The sequence below is a fragment of the Alexandromys fortis genome, unplaced genomic scaffold, assembly GCF_014885135.2.
Source record: "Alexandromys fortis isolate MF-2015 unplaced genomic scaffold, M_Fortis_MF-2015_v1.1 scaffold_8_9099976_23576923, whole genome shotgun sequence".
NCBI lineage: Eukaryota > Metazoa > Chordata > Mammalia > Rodentia > Cricetidae > Alexandromys > Alexandromys fortis.
This window is the reverse complement of record NW_026067899.1, coordinates 6,865,781-6,879,250: the sequence shown is the minus strand read 5'-3', so window position 1 is coordinate 6,879,250 and position 13,470 is coordinate 6,865,781. Positions and strand designations below refer to the sequence as shown.

At 41.6% G+C, this 13,470-nt stretch overlaps 1 long non-coding RNA gene across 2 annotated transcripts in view; it reads right to left on the bottom strand.

Moving 5' to 3' along the window:
- Positions 1-13,470, bottom strand: part of LOC126489143 (uncharacterized) — a 45,808-nt gene that overhangs the window by 11,134 nt on the left and 21,204 nt on the right. For both annotated transcript variants that reach the window (XR_007588867.1, XR_007588869.1), the window contains exon 3: positions 10,804-10,907. This is a non-coding gene — a long non-coding RNA (uncharacterized lncRNA). The remainder of the gene's footprint in view (positions 1-10,803; positions 10,908-13,470) is intronic.

Below are 13,470 nucleotides of genomic sequence, written 5' to 3'. Positions count from 1 at the left end.
AAAAAAAAAAAAAAAGCTACGGAGAAACCCTGTCGCAAAAGTCAAAAAACAAACAAACACACAAAAATATGTAATAGAGCAGGTATTTGGGCAATAGTTTTGAGAGCTTCAAATACACTCAAGAGAAATTCTTATCTTCTGAAGATAGGTTTTTAGAGAAAATCAAATCATGATTTTTTTTTAAAGCCTGTGTGCACAAACACTGAGCAATGGTTAAAGCTTAGGATTATGAAATTCCAAAAGACTTTCCTTTGCTACAGATCTCTTGGCTGATGAAAGGATAGCTTTCTTAAACTGCCTTCTCCAGGAAATCCTCTGCTCTATGCTGTTTCCAAACCCCACACCTTTTCAGTCTGTTGTTCCTGGTTTCAGTCACCTCCAGCTCTGACATTGGTTGTCTCTGCCTCTCTGGATCACCACTGATTGCTTATGGCTATGACCTTAAAAGTGACCTGCATATTAGAAAACTGTCATGCAAACTCTACAGAGAATTTTCCCTCTAGCAACTATAAGGAGTCTGAGGCCACTGCAGGTAGAAGCCTAGGCTTGTTCATTTCAAACTCAGGTTATTCAGTCATTTAGGATTCCTGAGGAGAAGCAGTTGGGTTTTAGGGAAGCACATCCATTTTCATAAAAGAGGTTTGATTTTCCCCCCTACATATCACTCTGTTACCATAGTTGAAAACCTGGAAAATAATGGAGAATTTCCATTCAAGAAAATTCCATGTAAGTTCACTTGACTTTCAGAGCTATGACATCGTGCAAGAATGCAGACTTGTCCTGGGCCACACGCTCTGCACTGACAAGAAGTAGCTGCCCTGAGAACTGTGGTGTGGGTGGATCTCTGGGTTGAGATTAAGCACTTGCAAGAGTGGCAAGTAGGAGCAGTAAATAACAGTCATTATCAAGTCTTTCAGAGGTGCTAGATTCAGGCCGCATGTTAAGTACTTTATAGATAATCATATTTAATCACCACAAAAACATGCTAAAAATAACATTATTATCTTAATCTTACTGATGAGAAAACCCATAATCATTATTTAACAGGGCTAGTCTTGGGTCCATAGTCAGTTCTAATAGAGCCTGATGATGTGAGATTCCCCTCTGTATGCTGTGAATATCATTGGTGAATAAAGAAAACTGTCTTGGACCTGCACAGGGAATAGAGGTGGGGAAAACTAACTGAATGCTGGGAGAAAGAGGTGGAGTTTAGAGAAACCCTGTAGTCTCGCAGTAAGCCACAGTCACATGGTGATACACAGATTCTTAGAAATGGGTTAAATTAATATGTAAGAGTTAACCAATAAGAAGCTGATGAGCCAAGCAGTGATTTAAATAATATGGTTTCTGTGTGATTATTTTGGGGCTGAGCAGCTGGGAACAAACAAGCGACCTTATAACACTCTGAAGTAAAATCCTTCTCAAAAAATTTTAAATGATGACTAGAGATAGTGCTTGGTGGTGGAGTACTTACCTGGTATGCTCAAGGATGTGGGTTCAATCCTTAACACCCACAAAGCAGTAAAAGCATAAAATTGATTGTTCACCACACATGTGCCCACACATGAAAGAGACACTTCTTTGGGTGAAAGAAGGAAAACTTTAGGTAATGCGGGGGCACATGAAGTATGTATGCCCTTGACAAAGGAAATTTATGCAAATATTAAGTTATATTTACTATATAGTTAATAAATAAGTATGCCTATTTAACTCTAAATAGTCAAAATAAAAAAAAAAAGTTAACATCAGTCATAAATTCTGACTCTCCAGGGTTATTTTGTTGTTGTTTGTTTTGTAGTTTTAAAAATATATTTTCATTGATTATTTGAGGCTGTCAAACCTGCATGCAATGTATTTTGATTTTAATTACCCCTAATGCCTTCATTTAGCCTCTCCCAGACCTCCCACTACCCATATCCGTCCCAACTTCTCACCACCTTTATACTTTTTTTATAACCCACCAAGCCCAACTTGTATAGCCCACATATTCATGAGTGTGCAGCTATCCGCTGAAGCATTCTGACACCCCAAGATTAATAATTCTCTACTTTTTCCAGCTTAGGTGCTTCCTTCCACCACAAGAGTCTTGCTGACAGGCACCCTTGAAGGTGAGTCACAGTCATGCCACCTCTGATACGTACCTGCCAATTTATAATGACTAGCATTTAGCATAATTATGAATAATCACAATTTCGAGCTGGAGAAGCACATGAGCGAAGCAGAGCGATTTTTGAAACGTAGCATGTGTAACCAAGACAACTGGTCTTTTGTTGATCCGAGTTGTGGAAATGTTTAAGGCAGAGATGATGCTAACACACTACCAAGGCCAGCCCTGGTGTAACGTAGGCTGTGGTTCAAGATAATGATCTCCCCCACAATAACTGCCTACATTGCTTAGTTATTAACTAATGTCTTCCAGGAATAAAAACTAGGTTTCCATTCAGCCAAAAACAGGTGTCCAACTTGCCTAAGTTTTTTTTTTATGCAGATGGTATGTATGCATCCTGACCCCTTCCAGATCCTCTATCTGTTTTTTTTTTTTTTTTAATTAACTTTTTATTCTGTTTTGAAGCAAGCGTAAGACGGGATGTAAGTATGCTTAGAGAATGTCTTTTCTATCTCTTCCCCTTGACCTTGTAATTATGCTGTTGTATTTACAGGTGAACGAACCCAGTACTCAGTGAGATGAAATCAGCAGATGGCACTGGGAACTTGCGTTTCGAACCCAATGACTTAAATCTCAGGTGTCCTAGCTGTTTAAATGTCAATCATTGAGCAGTTTTATAAAAGCAGGTATAGCAATAATCAGCAGCAGGAGCTAAGCACTCTCTCGTTATTTAAGTTGCCCCGAGGTCTCTGTACCTTTCTTTTTAAGCACGTGTCAGGCTGTGAGTGGGAGAAACATACTCATATCCTAAGACACAGAACATCTCTGTGACCTTGAGAAATTTAACTCTCCCGGCACATTCCCCCTACATTCCCCCAAACATCTCCAGTTCCGTCTCCTTTAAACAAGGGCTGAGAGTGTGGGGAGAGGACATACTCTGTATAGAAATTATTCTCTAAGGGAGCCAACATGTGCTCAGTACAATTTGTGGTATTGAAAAATATTTCAATTACATTGGCTTTTATTTGTGGTTGTGTATGTATGTGTGTGTATGATATATATGGGCTTGGGGTTGCACATGCCATAACATCAGAGGGCCTCTTTTGGGAATCATTTCTCGACTTCCACCATGTGGGCCCTGGAGATGGAATTCAGGTCTTCAGACTCGGCGGCTGGTGCCTTTACTCATGCAGCCATCTTCCTGGCCCATATGGTGGTTTAAAATGCAGACTCAACTGCCGCTTAAGATGTGATTCAGCAGTACCGTGCTTGGCTAGTATTTGCAACCCAGGTCTCAATCCTAAAAGAAGGAGGAGACTGAGGAGGAAGGAAGGAAAGAAGGAAGGTGGAAGGGAGGGAAGGAGGGAGGGAGGGAGAGAGGGAGAAAGAGAGAGAGAGAGAAAGAAAGAGAGAGAGAGAGAGGAAGAAAGAGAAGGAAGGCCATTAGGAAAGGGCTGGTCCTTGGCTTTCTGTGTCGGATGGCACCTACTGCGCAGGCTCATTCTGCTGTCGTAGACAGTGGTTTCTCTGTGTGAACTTAGGGTGGACACACAGGACTCCCCACTGTCACTGGAGGCAAGCCTGTTCTGTTTGTTCTTCCCTACAGCCTTTCTCTCAGGTTAGGGACCAAAGGGCTTGGTCACTTCAACTCAATGGAACAGTGTCTACCCCCGACTTTTTCTTGAATAAGTCCAGTTAATTGTTTCAGGGGCATGGCCTTCCACAGCAAAGTATAGGACCTTAGGAATATCAGAGTTGAGAACCAAGAAGCTAAGAAGTCCTCCTTGTGACAATGAATGAACAAACACATGTTTCTTTTGCTGATGAGCCCTTGGCTGATAATGACATGCTTACTAATAAGGGTGGCTACCGTTCTCTGGTGGAGGACTTGGCTAGCATATTAGAGAGAACTGGTTCCACCTTCAGCACTGTAAATAGTAATGATAATAATTGTTATTTGTTAGTTATTTATACAGCTATGTTTTATTTATAGTGCTTTCATTGTGTGTTTGATTGGCAGTTAGATAATCACTTCTAAGTTAGAGAATTACTTCTAAGTGAATGAAATTTATTTGTTGAGTTTTTTTCCTAATATGGATTTAATCTTCATATTTTGGTATTTGAGGAAGCTTATTAACTTTTCATGATTTCACCTAGTATCTGTTTTGTTTTACTTAAAAAACAAACAAAAACAGGTTTTCTTTCCAGGCTAGCCTCAATCTCACAATCCTCCTGCCTCAACCTCATCAGTGCTGAAATGAGAAGCATTTTCTATCAAGTGGCTGATTTGGCACCTGTTTCTAATAACTATCAAATCTACACTATTTTTCTTCTGACTTTGGACATTCATCTACAGTAAGACATCTCCATAATGTTAAATTATGAAAGTTCATTAAAATCTTCTTTTATTAATATTTTCCTACCTCTCCTATTACTACTACTAATAATAATAATAATAATAAAGTCGAGACATGGTCTCACTGTATATCCTAGATCAGCCTTGATTCTTTATCTGCCTGTCCTAATCTATTGTTCTTTCAAGCTATTGTTTTATTTTTTTCATTTTATCTATTTATTTGTTTGTGGTTTTGTTTTGAGACAGCCCATGACTGTCCTGGACCATATTATGTAGAACAGAATGACCTCAAACTCACAGAGATCCTTCTGCCTTACCGACCCCAGCGTTGAAATGAAAGGTATGCTTGACATGCGGAGCCCACCACAAGCTTTTAAACTATATGTCTTCATTTCTATTTTTCATTGAGTATCAATTTTTTGCTGAGTCTTTCTTATTCTTAGTAATACTTCAACCTTTAAATCCTAAAATCTATTTAATGTTGGAATTGGGTGTGGTGGTACATGCTTGCATTCCCAGCATCCCGGATTTCATGTCAAGAGACTCCTAAATTTGAGGTTAGTCTGGAGTTCATGAGGATTTTAATGACAACCTGGACTACAGAGTAGATCTGTCTTATCAAACAAACAATAGCAACAAAACTATATACCCAAAACTATTAATATTTCTTCACAAAATTTTACATGTAATAGCAATTAATAAATAATTAAAGCCAATATTTAGTATGTATTTATTATTGAAGTTCTAGGGCATAACACATAAACATTAAAAATAAAATCTTTTTTTTTTTTTTTTGCAAAGCATATTGTAAAAAAGTCCATCCACACCCTGAGGAGTGAAATCGTTGATCCTTGCAAATTGTCAGGAAAGACAATAATTGTATCTTCCTCCCATGCCCCACGGGAGTAGGGAAGGAAATGTAAAGAACTATTTTTGATAGCCACTTTACAGAGCCACCATGTCTTAAACACATGGGATTCTGTGACTTTGGAAGTGAGCCTTTTCTGGTCCCTGGGGCAGTCTACGGAAGTCCTAATTGTCATACATCTATAGCTGTGTGCTTGTGTGGTCTTCAGCCCTGAGTAAAGCGGGAAGATGAGCTCTGGATGCTGCCCTGTCTCTTGCACTTTGGATCTAGTGTTATATGAACTCATAGGTGTGTTTTTTAAAAGCCTACAGTGCAGCTATTTGAGACAAGTTGCTACATCTTCATTTAAGCAGTTCTCATACAACTCTCCTCATTTATTATTTTAGAGGCAAAGAACAATCTATTCTCCCCATCCCCACTCCTAACACACACACACACACACACACACACACACACACACACACACACACAAACAGTACACATTTCTACCTTGATGCTAAAAGCAAGTGTGTTCCCGGATGCTGGACACTGAAACAGCTGTCACAGAAAGTCTGTGATTGGCACAAGATATGCCTTCATGCTTTGTCATTTGCAGGACCCAATAATGCTGGGACACGCATTTAGAGCACATGCCTGGTTCCCCTATATCATATTGCTTTCCTCCAATAAGTAGAAAACACAATACCTTAAGGTTAAGCTCACAGACCCGTGTGCTATCTCAAGAAAGAGGCCATAGCTGAATCCAAGTGCTTGCCAGAAAGGAAGAAGCAAAATATAAGGAAAAACGGTCAGAAGCCAGGGGGATAATCTCTTCTATGTAGAACCTCTTCTTTCCTCTTCCAAAGAGAAATGACAGAAAAGTTCAGGTAACCCTGGGATACCTTGAGAACTTTGGAGTACCTGTGCCCTGCCCTGAGGCTTTCAAGGCAAGGCAGTTTGGAGCCATGACATTATAAAGCAGAGCTGGGTTCTTGGTGAGAGGAGGCTAGCAGTATCCCTACTTCTGTGTAGAATCTTTTGCCAGAAGTTTCCGGAGGTTGTTGAGAGCCGGCGAACATAAATAGAGAAGCCTGGAATCAGGACAAGGGCAGCCATCGGGTCAAAATAAACCCAACACTTGGACCCAACACAAGGACCCCAAGAGCAGAAGTCAACACAGCCAAGCAGGAACCAAAACACAGCACCCTGCGGGTCTTTGCTCCACGCTTCTATATGCCAGGACAGAGGCTAGATAAGAGAGAGAGAGAGAGAGAGAGAGAGAGAGAGAGAGAAGCGAATGAGCAGTCTGAGTCACTTAATAGTCATGCACAGAGTAGAATGATGACATCGCGTGCCCATACCATGGCAGCTCCTGAGGATAACTGAGTCAGTTACCCTTGCCTTAAGCCTACAGAAGCGCCAAACGGAATGTGTTTATTCTTGATGGGGCAGAACAAGAGGCAGCGGCTCACCTTCCTTGGGAAGGGGAGGGAGGAAAGTGTGATTGCTGATGCTAAAGGTGCCTCAGGGAGGGCGAGAGGCTTTCTCATCCTCACCCACATTCCTGTCCCTGGAGGGAATCCTCCCTTGAACGCTGAAGTGTGGGGTTGCTCCTAATAGTTTTCGTTTGAGGTTCTTTTTTTTTTTTTTCCTGATTGTTGCATTCAGTCGTCAAGTAAACATGTTCCAGTGCCTGCTTCTTACAAAGAAAAAAAAAAAAAAAAGCCAGAACCACAAAACCAGAATGTCACTTTCCAATGCAGAATCAGTGAGTCATTTCTTTCGCTCTTTATTCTACACTCCTGGAGATAGTTACAGGGGGGGTCCTTCCCTCTTTCCTTTAGCCCCTCCCTTTTGTTGTTTTGTTTTTGATTTGTGTTTGTTAGTTTATTTTCATCTTCTCTTTAAAACATAGAACTTTATGGGGTCAAAACCAGGGAGATATATTCCCTGTGGTTCTACTGGACTAGACAAAAGCAAACAGTAAAAGAAAAAAAATTAAAATTAAATAGATGATCCGTATGATACTGGAACCCACCATAACCTACTTGACATTTATAGAGCAAGACACCAATATGTTTTTACGGACACATGGTGTATTCGTAAAGACAGCCATATTCTGGTCTAGGAAGCAAACCTCACCACGTTCAAGGGCTTTGAAAACAGGTGCTATAGTTTCTAATTACATTCTAGGAATTATTAGACAAGATATTTAGAAAAATATTAAGTACTTAGAAATTAATATAGTTTTCCATAGTGAATAAAATGAATGATAGGTAAGTAAGAAAGTACTTAAATTTTATATCAATAAAATCTATAATATGAGAATTGGGTGTGAAGCTAAAACAGTGTTTACAGGAAACTAAGAGTTGCCAAGAGTTACTCATCTGAGGAGAACAATTTTAATCTGATTGTCAAACATTGACTATTTCCCTTTCTTTCTCTGGGTGCATGAATGTGTGAGGCTGTACATGGCAAGTACACATACAAGTGGATGTCAGGGATCAAACCTGTGTGTCTTTCTCAATCCCCACACCTTTTTCCTGTTGTTGTTAAAGACTGTCTCTCATTGAACCTGGAACTCACTCACGAGCTGGGCAAAACTGGCTGGCCAGTGCACCTCAGGAGTCCTCCTGCCTCCGCTTTGAAACACTGGGATTACAGGCCTTTGCTGTTTGGCATTTTTAAGTGGGTGCTTGTCATCAGACCTCAGGTTTTTATTATGGCATGTCAAGTACTTTCCCAATTGAGCCACCTCACCAATCCACTAATTTTCTTTCTAAGGTAAAGAAAAATGTCCCTGGAATGCAGGTCAAGTTGACAATCTCTACAAGATTTGTAGCGTGACTCTTACTGAATGCCAGGGTAAAATGTGCCATAATCATGCTTCAGGACTAACTTTTCTTTCGCATTTAAGTATCTTTGGTCTTATGCCAGTGAGAAACATGTGATGCCATATCCAGATATTTGTTTTTGTCAAGAATTAACATGGGACTCAAGGCCAAACACACAATACAAATGGAAAGCCTTAGCTTTCTGCACAGCTGGCCTGTTGTCACAATCGGGCACAAACACCCAACTGGCAAGCATTTGCATACGAGGTCCCCAGCTCACGGTGAAGCACTATTGAAGTACTACGTAGACCTGGAAGGGGAATGTAAATAAGATGGCATTAAGCAGGCATCATGGGGACACGGCGAAGTGGCTGGAGAAGGACGTGGATTTCCCCTGTGTGACAGTAAACACTGGTCATTTTGTGAATACAGAGAGATCTGGGGAAGCTTTGGGGGTGACCCTAGAGTATTTCCCTTTGAACTTCCCGAAAGTTGAGATTCCAGAGTATTATTGGACATAAGTCATTTATGAACATTGGCTGAGGGTTTTCTGCTGCTGTTATTAACCAAGTGTAACGAGCATGTTCCTTTCCATGTTTCTTAGTGGTATTTCACTCTTCAAACCCCGCTAAAACAACGCCGCCTGTACACAGCTTCTCTCTACATGCATTGCCAGATGAGCGGGCTCGTGCTTTCCTATTGTGCAGCCTCCCTCGACTAATAATGTTTCCCATTGTTCTTGTTTAGGGGTCTCTTATCCTTTGTCCATTTTTGGGCTATACACATATATCTCATATGTGCATAGATATGTATATACATATATGTGTATATGTATGTGTGTATATATGGATGGATGGATGTATATGTGTGTGTGTGTGTTTTTGAGACAGGGTTTTATGTAGGCCAGGTTCACCTTGAACTTCTGTCACTGAGGATGATCCAGAAGTCCTAATCCTCCTGTTTCCATTTCTGGAATGCTGGCATCATACATAAGTAAGAAAGAATCTCTGTGGTCCATTTTCAGTACGAGGTGCACTTAGAGCCCATCAAAAAGTCACAGATGAGCAGAAGGCGCAGGCCCCTCTCTGCCCCAGCTGGTGTCTGTTATCCGGCTGTCTGAGGAGTGTTAGAAGTTTGCAGGCCATATGCTGTGAACTGAGCCCACAATAAAAAGAGAAAAGGGAAGGAAGGAGAAGTAGCATCCTCAAGCTCCAGAATGTTCTTTAGATAAGGCTGAACAAGTAGAATGGGGAGTTTGGGAAGGGGCTGTTCTAGAAGAACGCAAAGGTTGCCCCTCTCTAGAGTACCAGCCTTTGGAGAAAAGAGAGAAGGAAGTTCCCACGATTGGCAACTTTAAAGACCACTGTCTTACACCAAATCAACACAAGAGCCATTTTGTCTTTTCTGTGCCAGTGTTCCTTCTGACCGATGGTATATTAAAAAGGGTTTCATTTCCACTAATCTCCGATTTGTTATCACAGAGTGAGGGTCTTGTTTCTCATGTGCGTGTGCCACCATGGCCGGTTTATGTCTATTTAATTTTTTATAGCATGGACTTTAAAACAGAACCTAAATACCATTAATATATCAATACATCTAAATACCATTAATATACCAATACATCTTAAGTCATACATAAAAGGAAAACAAATAAAAACCTGGGATCTCAAAAATGCATACCAGTGCAGGCTTACCTCTTGGTTAAGCCTGAAATCTGAGGAACGGCTTCGTGAATTTTTTTGTCCTATGTTACAGTTTTATTCACCTCTCCAGCCCTGGGTATAAATGCTCCGGGATCTGTTTAAACAGCCCACATTTGGCTGAGTCACCCATCTTGCTAAGGCAGTAGTGGGGTTCAGACATATAATTGCTTAATTTGAGCTCATGAATAGTCTTACATTATTCAGTTCTAGTCCTCTCATAAACTGTGTTGCCCCAAGGTATTTGGGAGTAAAGATCTGGTTGTGGCTAGCTTTGCCACAAGCTACCATAAGCACACACCTTTGTGGGTCACAGAGGTTGGTCACTGCATTTTCCAAGCCGGTCATCCTCCAGGTAGGTTCCAGAGAGGAGGCTGTTCCCCAGCTTTTGGTCCCCTGGGGCTGTGTACACTAATTGGCTGCGGTTCTTTAATCTTGGTGTTTCTCAAACTCTTTCAGCTTCTGTTCAGAATTTTTCTCACCCTAGGGCTCCTAGAAGCCAGTTCCATGGCCTGTTTAATCACCTCTTCTAACATGTCGGGACATCCCTGAGTTTCCCTGAACTCAAGTTGTATTCTACATTATCCCCTGTAAAAAGGGATGTGTTCAAACACTCTCTCTGCACCCAGAGTTGATAGTGCATCGGTTGGATTCCTGTCTAACGCTATGGCTAGCTCTCTAATCTTGACCTCGGTGACTTTAAGTAATTTCATTTTGGCATCACCTGGCTGGTGACAGCTGACATTCAGATTGAAGATAAGCTTCTGATAAACAGTGTAGATCTTCTGTCAAAGAAATATTAGTACTTGGGCTAATTTGAAGACACAGAATTCCTGTTTATAAATGTCTAAAATTGCTAAGAAAGATTTTGAAGCCTTGGCTATAAAGCAAAAAGAATGGTGTGTTCTTCCATTACCAAATGGAGCATCATCTAACAGGTTCAGCGAATGATAATTTACCTCTGCGGCAGTTATGGCCTTTCTTGACCATGCACTCTTCACCGTGGATCTGTGAATGCAGTACTGTGTTCAGCGAATGCATGCCGACTAAACAAGGAAACTGGCTAAAAAAGAAAAACAACGCAGATTGTAAAGTCACATGGTAACCTTTGGAGTTATACTTTTTTTTTTCTTTTGAGTAAAGTCTTGTTATGTAACCTGGTACCGTGCAGCCCAAGCTGGTCTCAACTAGTGCCAGTGCTCCGACTTTGGCCTCCCAAGTATGTAACCACACTTGGCTTTAACTTGAGGATTTTTATTAGGCAGAGATGTAAAGAGTTTGTCTAGTAGAAAGGACTGGCCCTAAGGACATGAATCACTTTTGTATCTGATCTAGCCATCTTACTTCAACATTCTTTCATTTACTGAGTGCCTCCTTGTGCGCTCTTTTTTTTTATTATTTATTAAAGATTTCTGTCTCTTCCCCACCACCGCCTCCCCTTTCCCTCCCCCTCCCCCAATCAAATCCCCCTCCCTCGTCAGCCCAAAGAGCAATCAGGGTTCTCTGCCCTGTGGGAAGTCCAAGGACCACCCTCCTCCATCCAGGTCTAGTAAGGTGAGCATCCAAACTGCCTAGGCTCCCACAAAGCCAATACGTGCAGTAGGATCAAAAACCCATTGCCATTGTTCTTGAGGTCTCTGTAGTCCTCTTTGTCCGCTATGTTCAGCTAGACCGGTTTTAACCCAGGCTTTTTCAGACCCAGGCCAGCTGGCCTTGGTGAGTTGCCGATAGAACATCCCCATTGTCTCAGTGTGTGGGTGCACCCCTCGCGGTCCTGAGCCTTGCTTGTGCTCTCTCTCCTTCTGTTCCTGATTTGGACCTTGAGATTTCAGTCCGGTGCTCCAATGTGGGTCTCTGTCTCTGTCTCCTTTCATCATCTGATGAAGGTTAATATTCAGGAGGATGCCTATATGTTTTTCTTTGGGTTCTCCTTCTTATTTAGCTTCTCTAAGAACCCGAATTATAGGCTCAATGTCCTTTATTTATGGCTAGAAACCAAATATGAGTGAGTACATCCCATGTTCCTCTCTTTGGGTCTGGCTTACCTCACTCAGGATAGTGTTTTCTATTTCCATCCATTTTGCCTGCAAACTTCAAGAAGTCCTTGTTTTTTTACTGCTGAGTTCCTTGTGCGCTCTTAAAATCACATTTGGCTCAGCAAGTAAGGGGTACAGGCTTGGCGGCATGAGCTGGGTCCCCAGTATTCACATAACAGTGGGAGGAATGACCTCCTCCCGCCACATCTGTGCTCTGCACACGCATCCACACACATATCATGGCCCGACATATATCATACACATGGGCAGACACAGTGGTGATGATGATGGTTACTTTTGAAACACATTTATCAGTTACTTTCTTCAATGGCAAGTCCCATCTCTTTGAGACCCTCTTGATAGTTATATGAAAGCCAGGTTTTACCACAATTTTTTCGTTATGCCTCACCATTCTTGGAAGCTGCCACTGTAGGGTGCCCAAAGAGACTCTTCAGCCATGACTAACGATGGCCGATTACAAGATGTGAAACTCAGAACTGTTTAAACCAAACACTTCTCTTCCTGTGTCCTGTGAGAATCCCAAGCTACACTAGAACTTTACTGCAGTCAAGCCTGCATTTCTTGGGTTTGCTCGTTTTCTCATCTGTCCTTTTGCTTCTTTCTGTTTCTTGGCAGAGTGTGCCAGTCCATCTCTGCCTTTCCTTAATTGGGCCACACAGATACAGAAATGACTGGCTCTCTGTGTTACTCCTATTTCCACAACCATGACAACATTGTCCAAAGATCATGAACTTATATAGAGGAGGTCTTATTTTGGCCTGAGGTTTCAGCCGAGAGTCATTTGGCCTTGTTGCTTTGGGCCTTTGGTGAATCAGAACATCATGAAGGGAACACCTGTTGTGCAAAGTTGCTTACCTCTTAGGGAACCCCAAGCAAGCCAGGGGACAAAGAACAGGCCCAAGTGTAAAGCCTGCATTTGTTTTGAGTGTCCCACTTGTTCCTATGGGCCTACTTGGTACGCCTTGGTTCTAAAAGGACTTTGATTTTCTTTTTCAACCACCTTGGATGGGCACCCAGCTCATCTCTGAATCACTTCCTAAAGGAACATCGTTCTTTGAGGGAACATCCCCAATATTCAAGTTCCCTCTGCTAGGCCTGACCTCTTAAAGCTCAGGTCACCTCCCAATAGCATCAGACTCTATGAAGAAGTCTTTATCTCACAAGTCTTTGGATCCCACATCCAACTACATCGGCATTAGAACGACAAAGCTATTTTGAACTGATTAAGAAAGTAGCTGCCTTAACAGTGTTCTCAACCTGTGTGTCGTGACCCCCTTTGGGGTTAAACAACCCTATCATAGGGTTGCCTAGGATCACCAGAAAGCACAAATATTTATATTATGACTCATAACAGTAGCAAAGCAAGTTATAAAGTAGCAATGGAAATGATTTTATGCTTGGGGGTCCCCACACCACATTAGGGAGGATGAAAAATGACTGTTCTCACTGCATACATGTGTGGCTATTGCACAGCCAGTGATGTATTATCCACTGTGGCTACAAAGGTTTAAAGTTTGGTCATGGTCTGCCCATTCCAGTCAAGTACATGATGGTGTTTTCTGTCAAGTA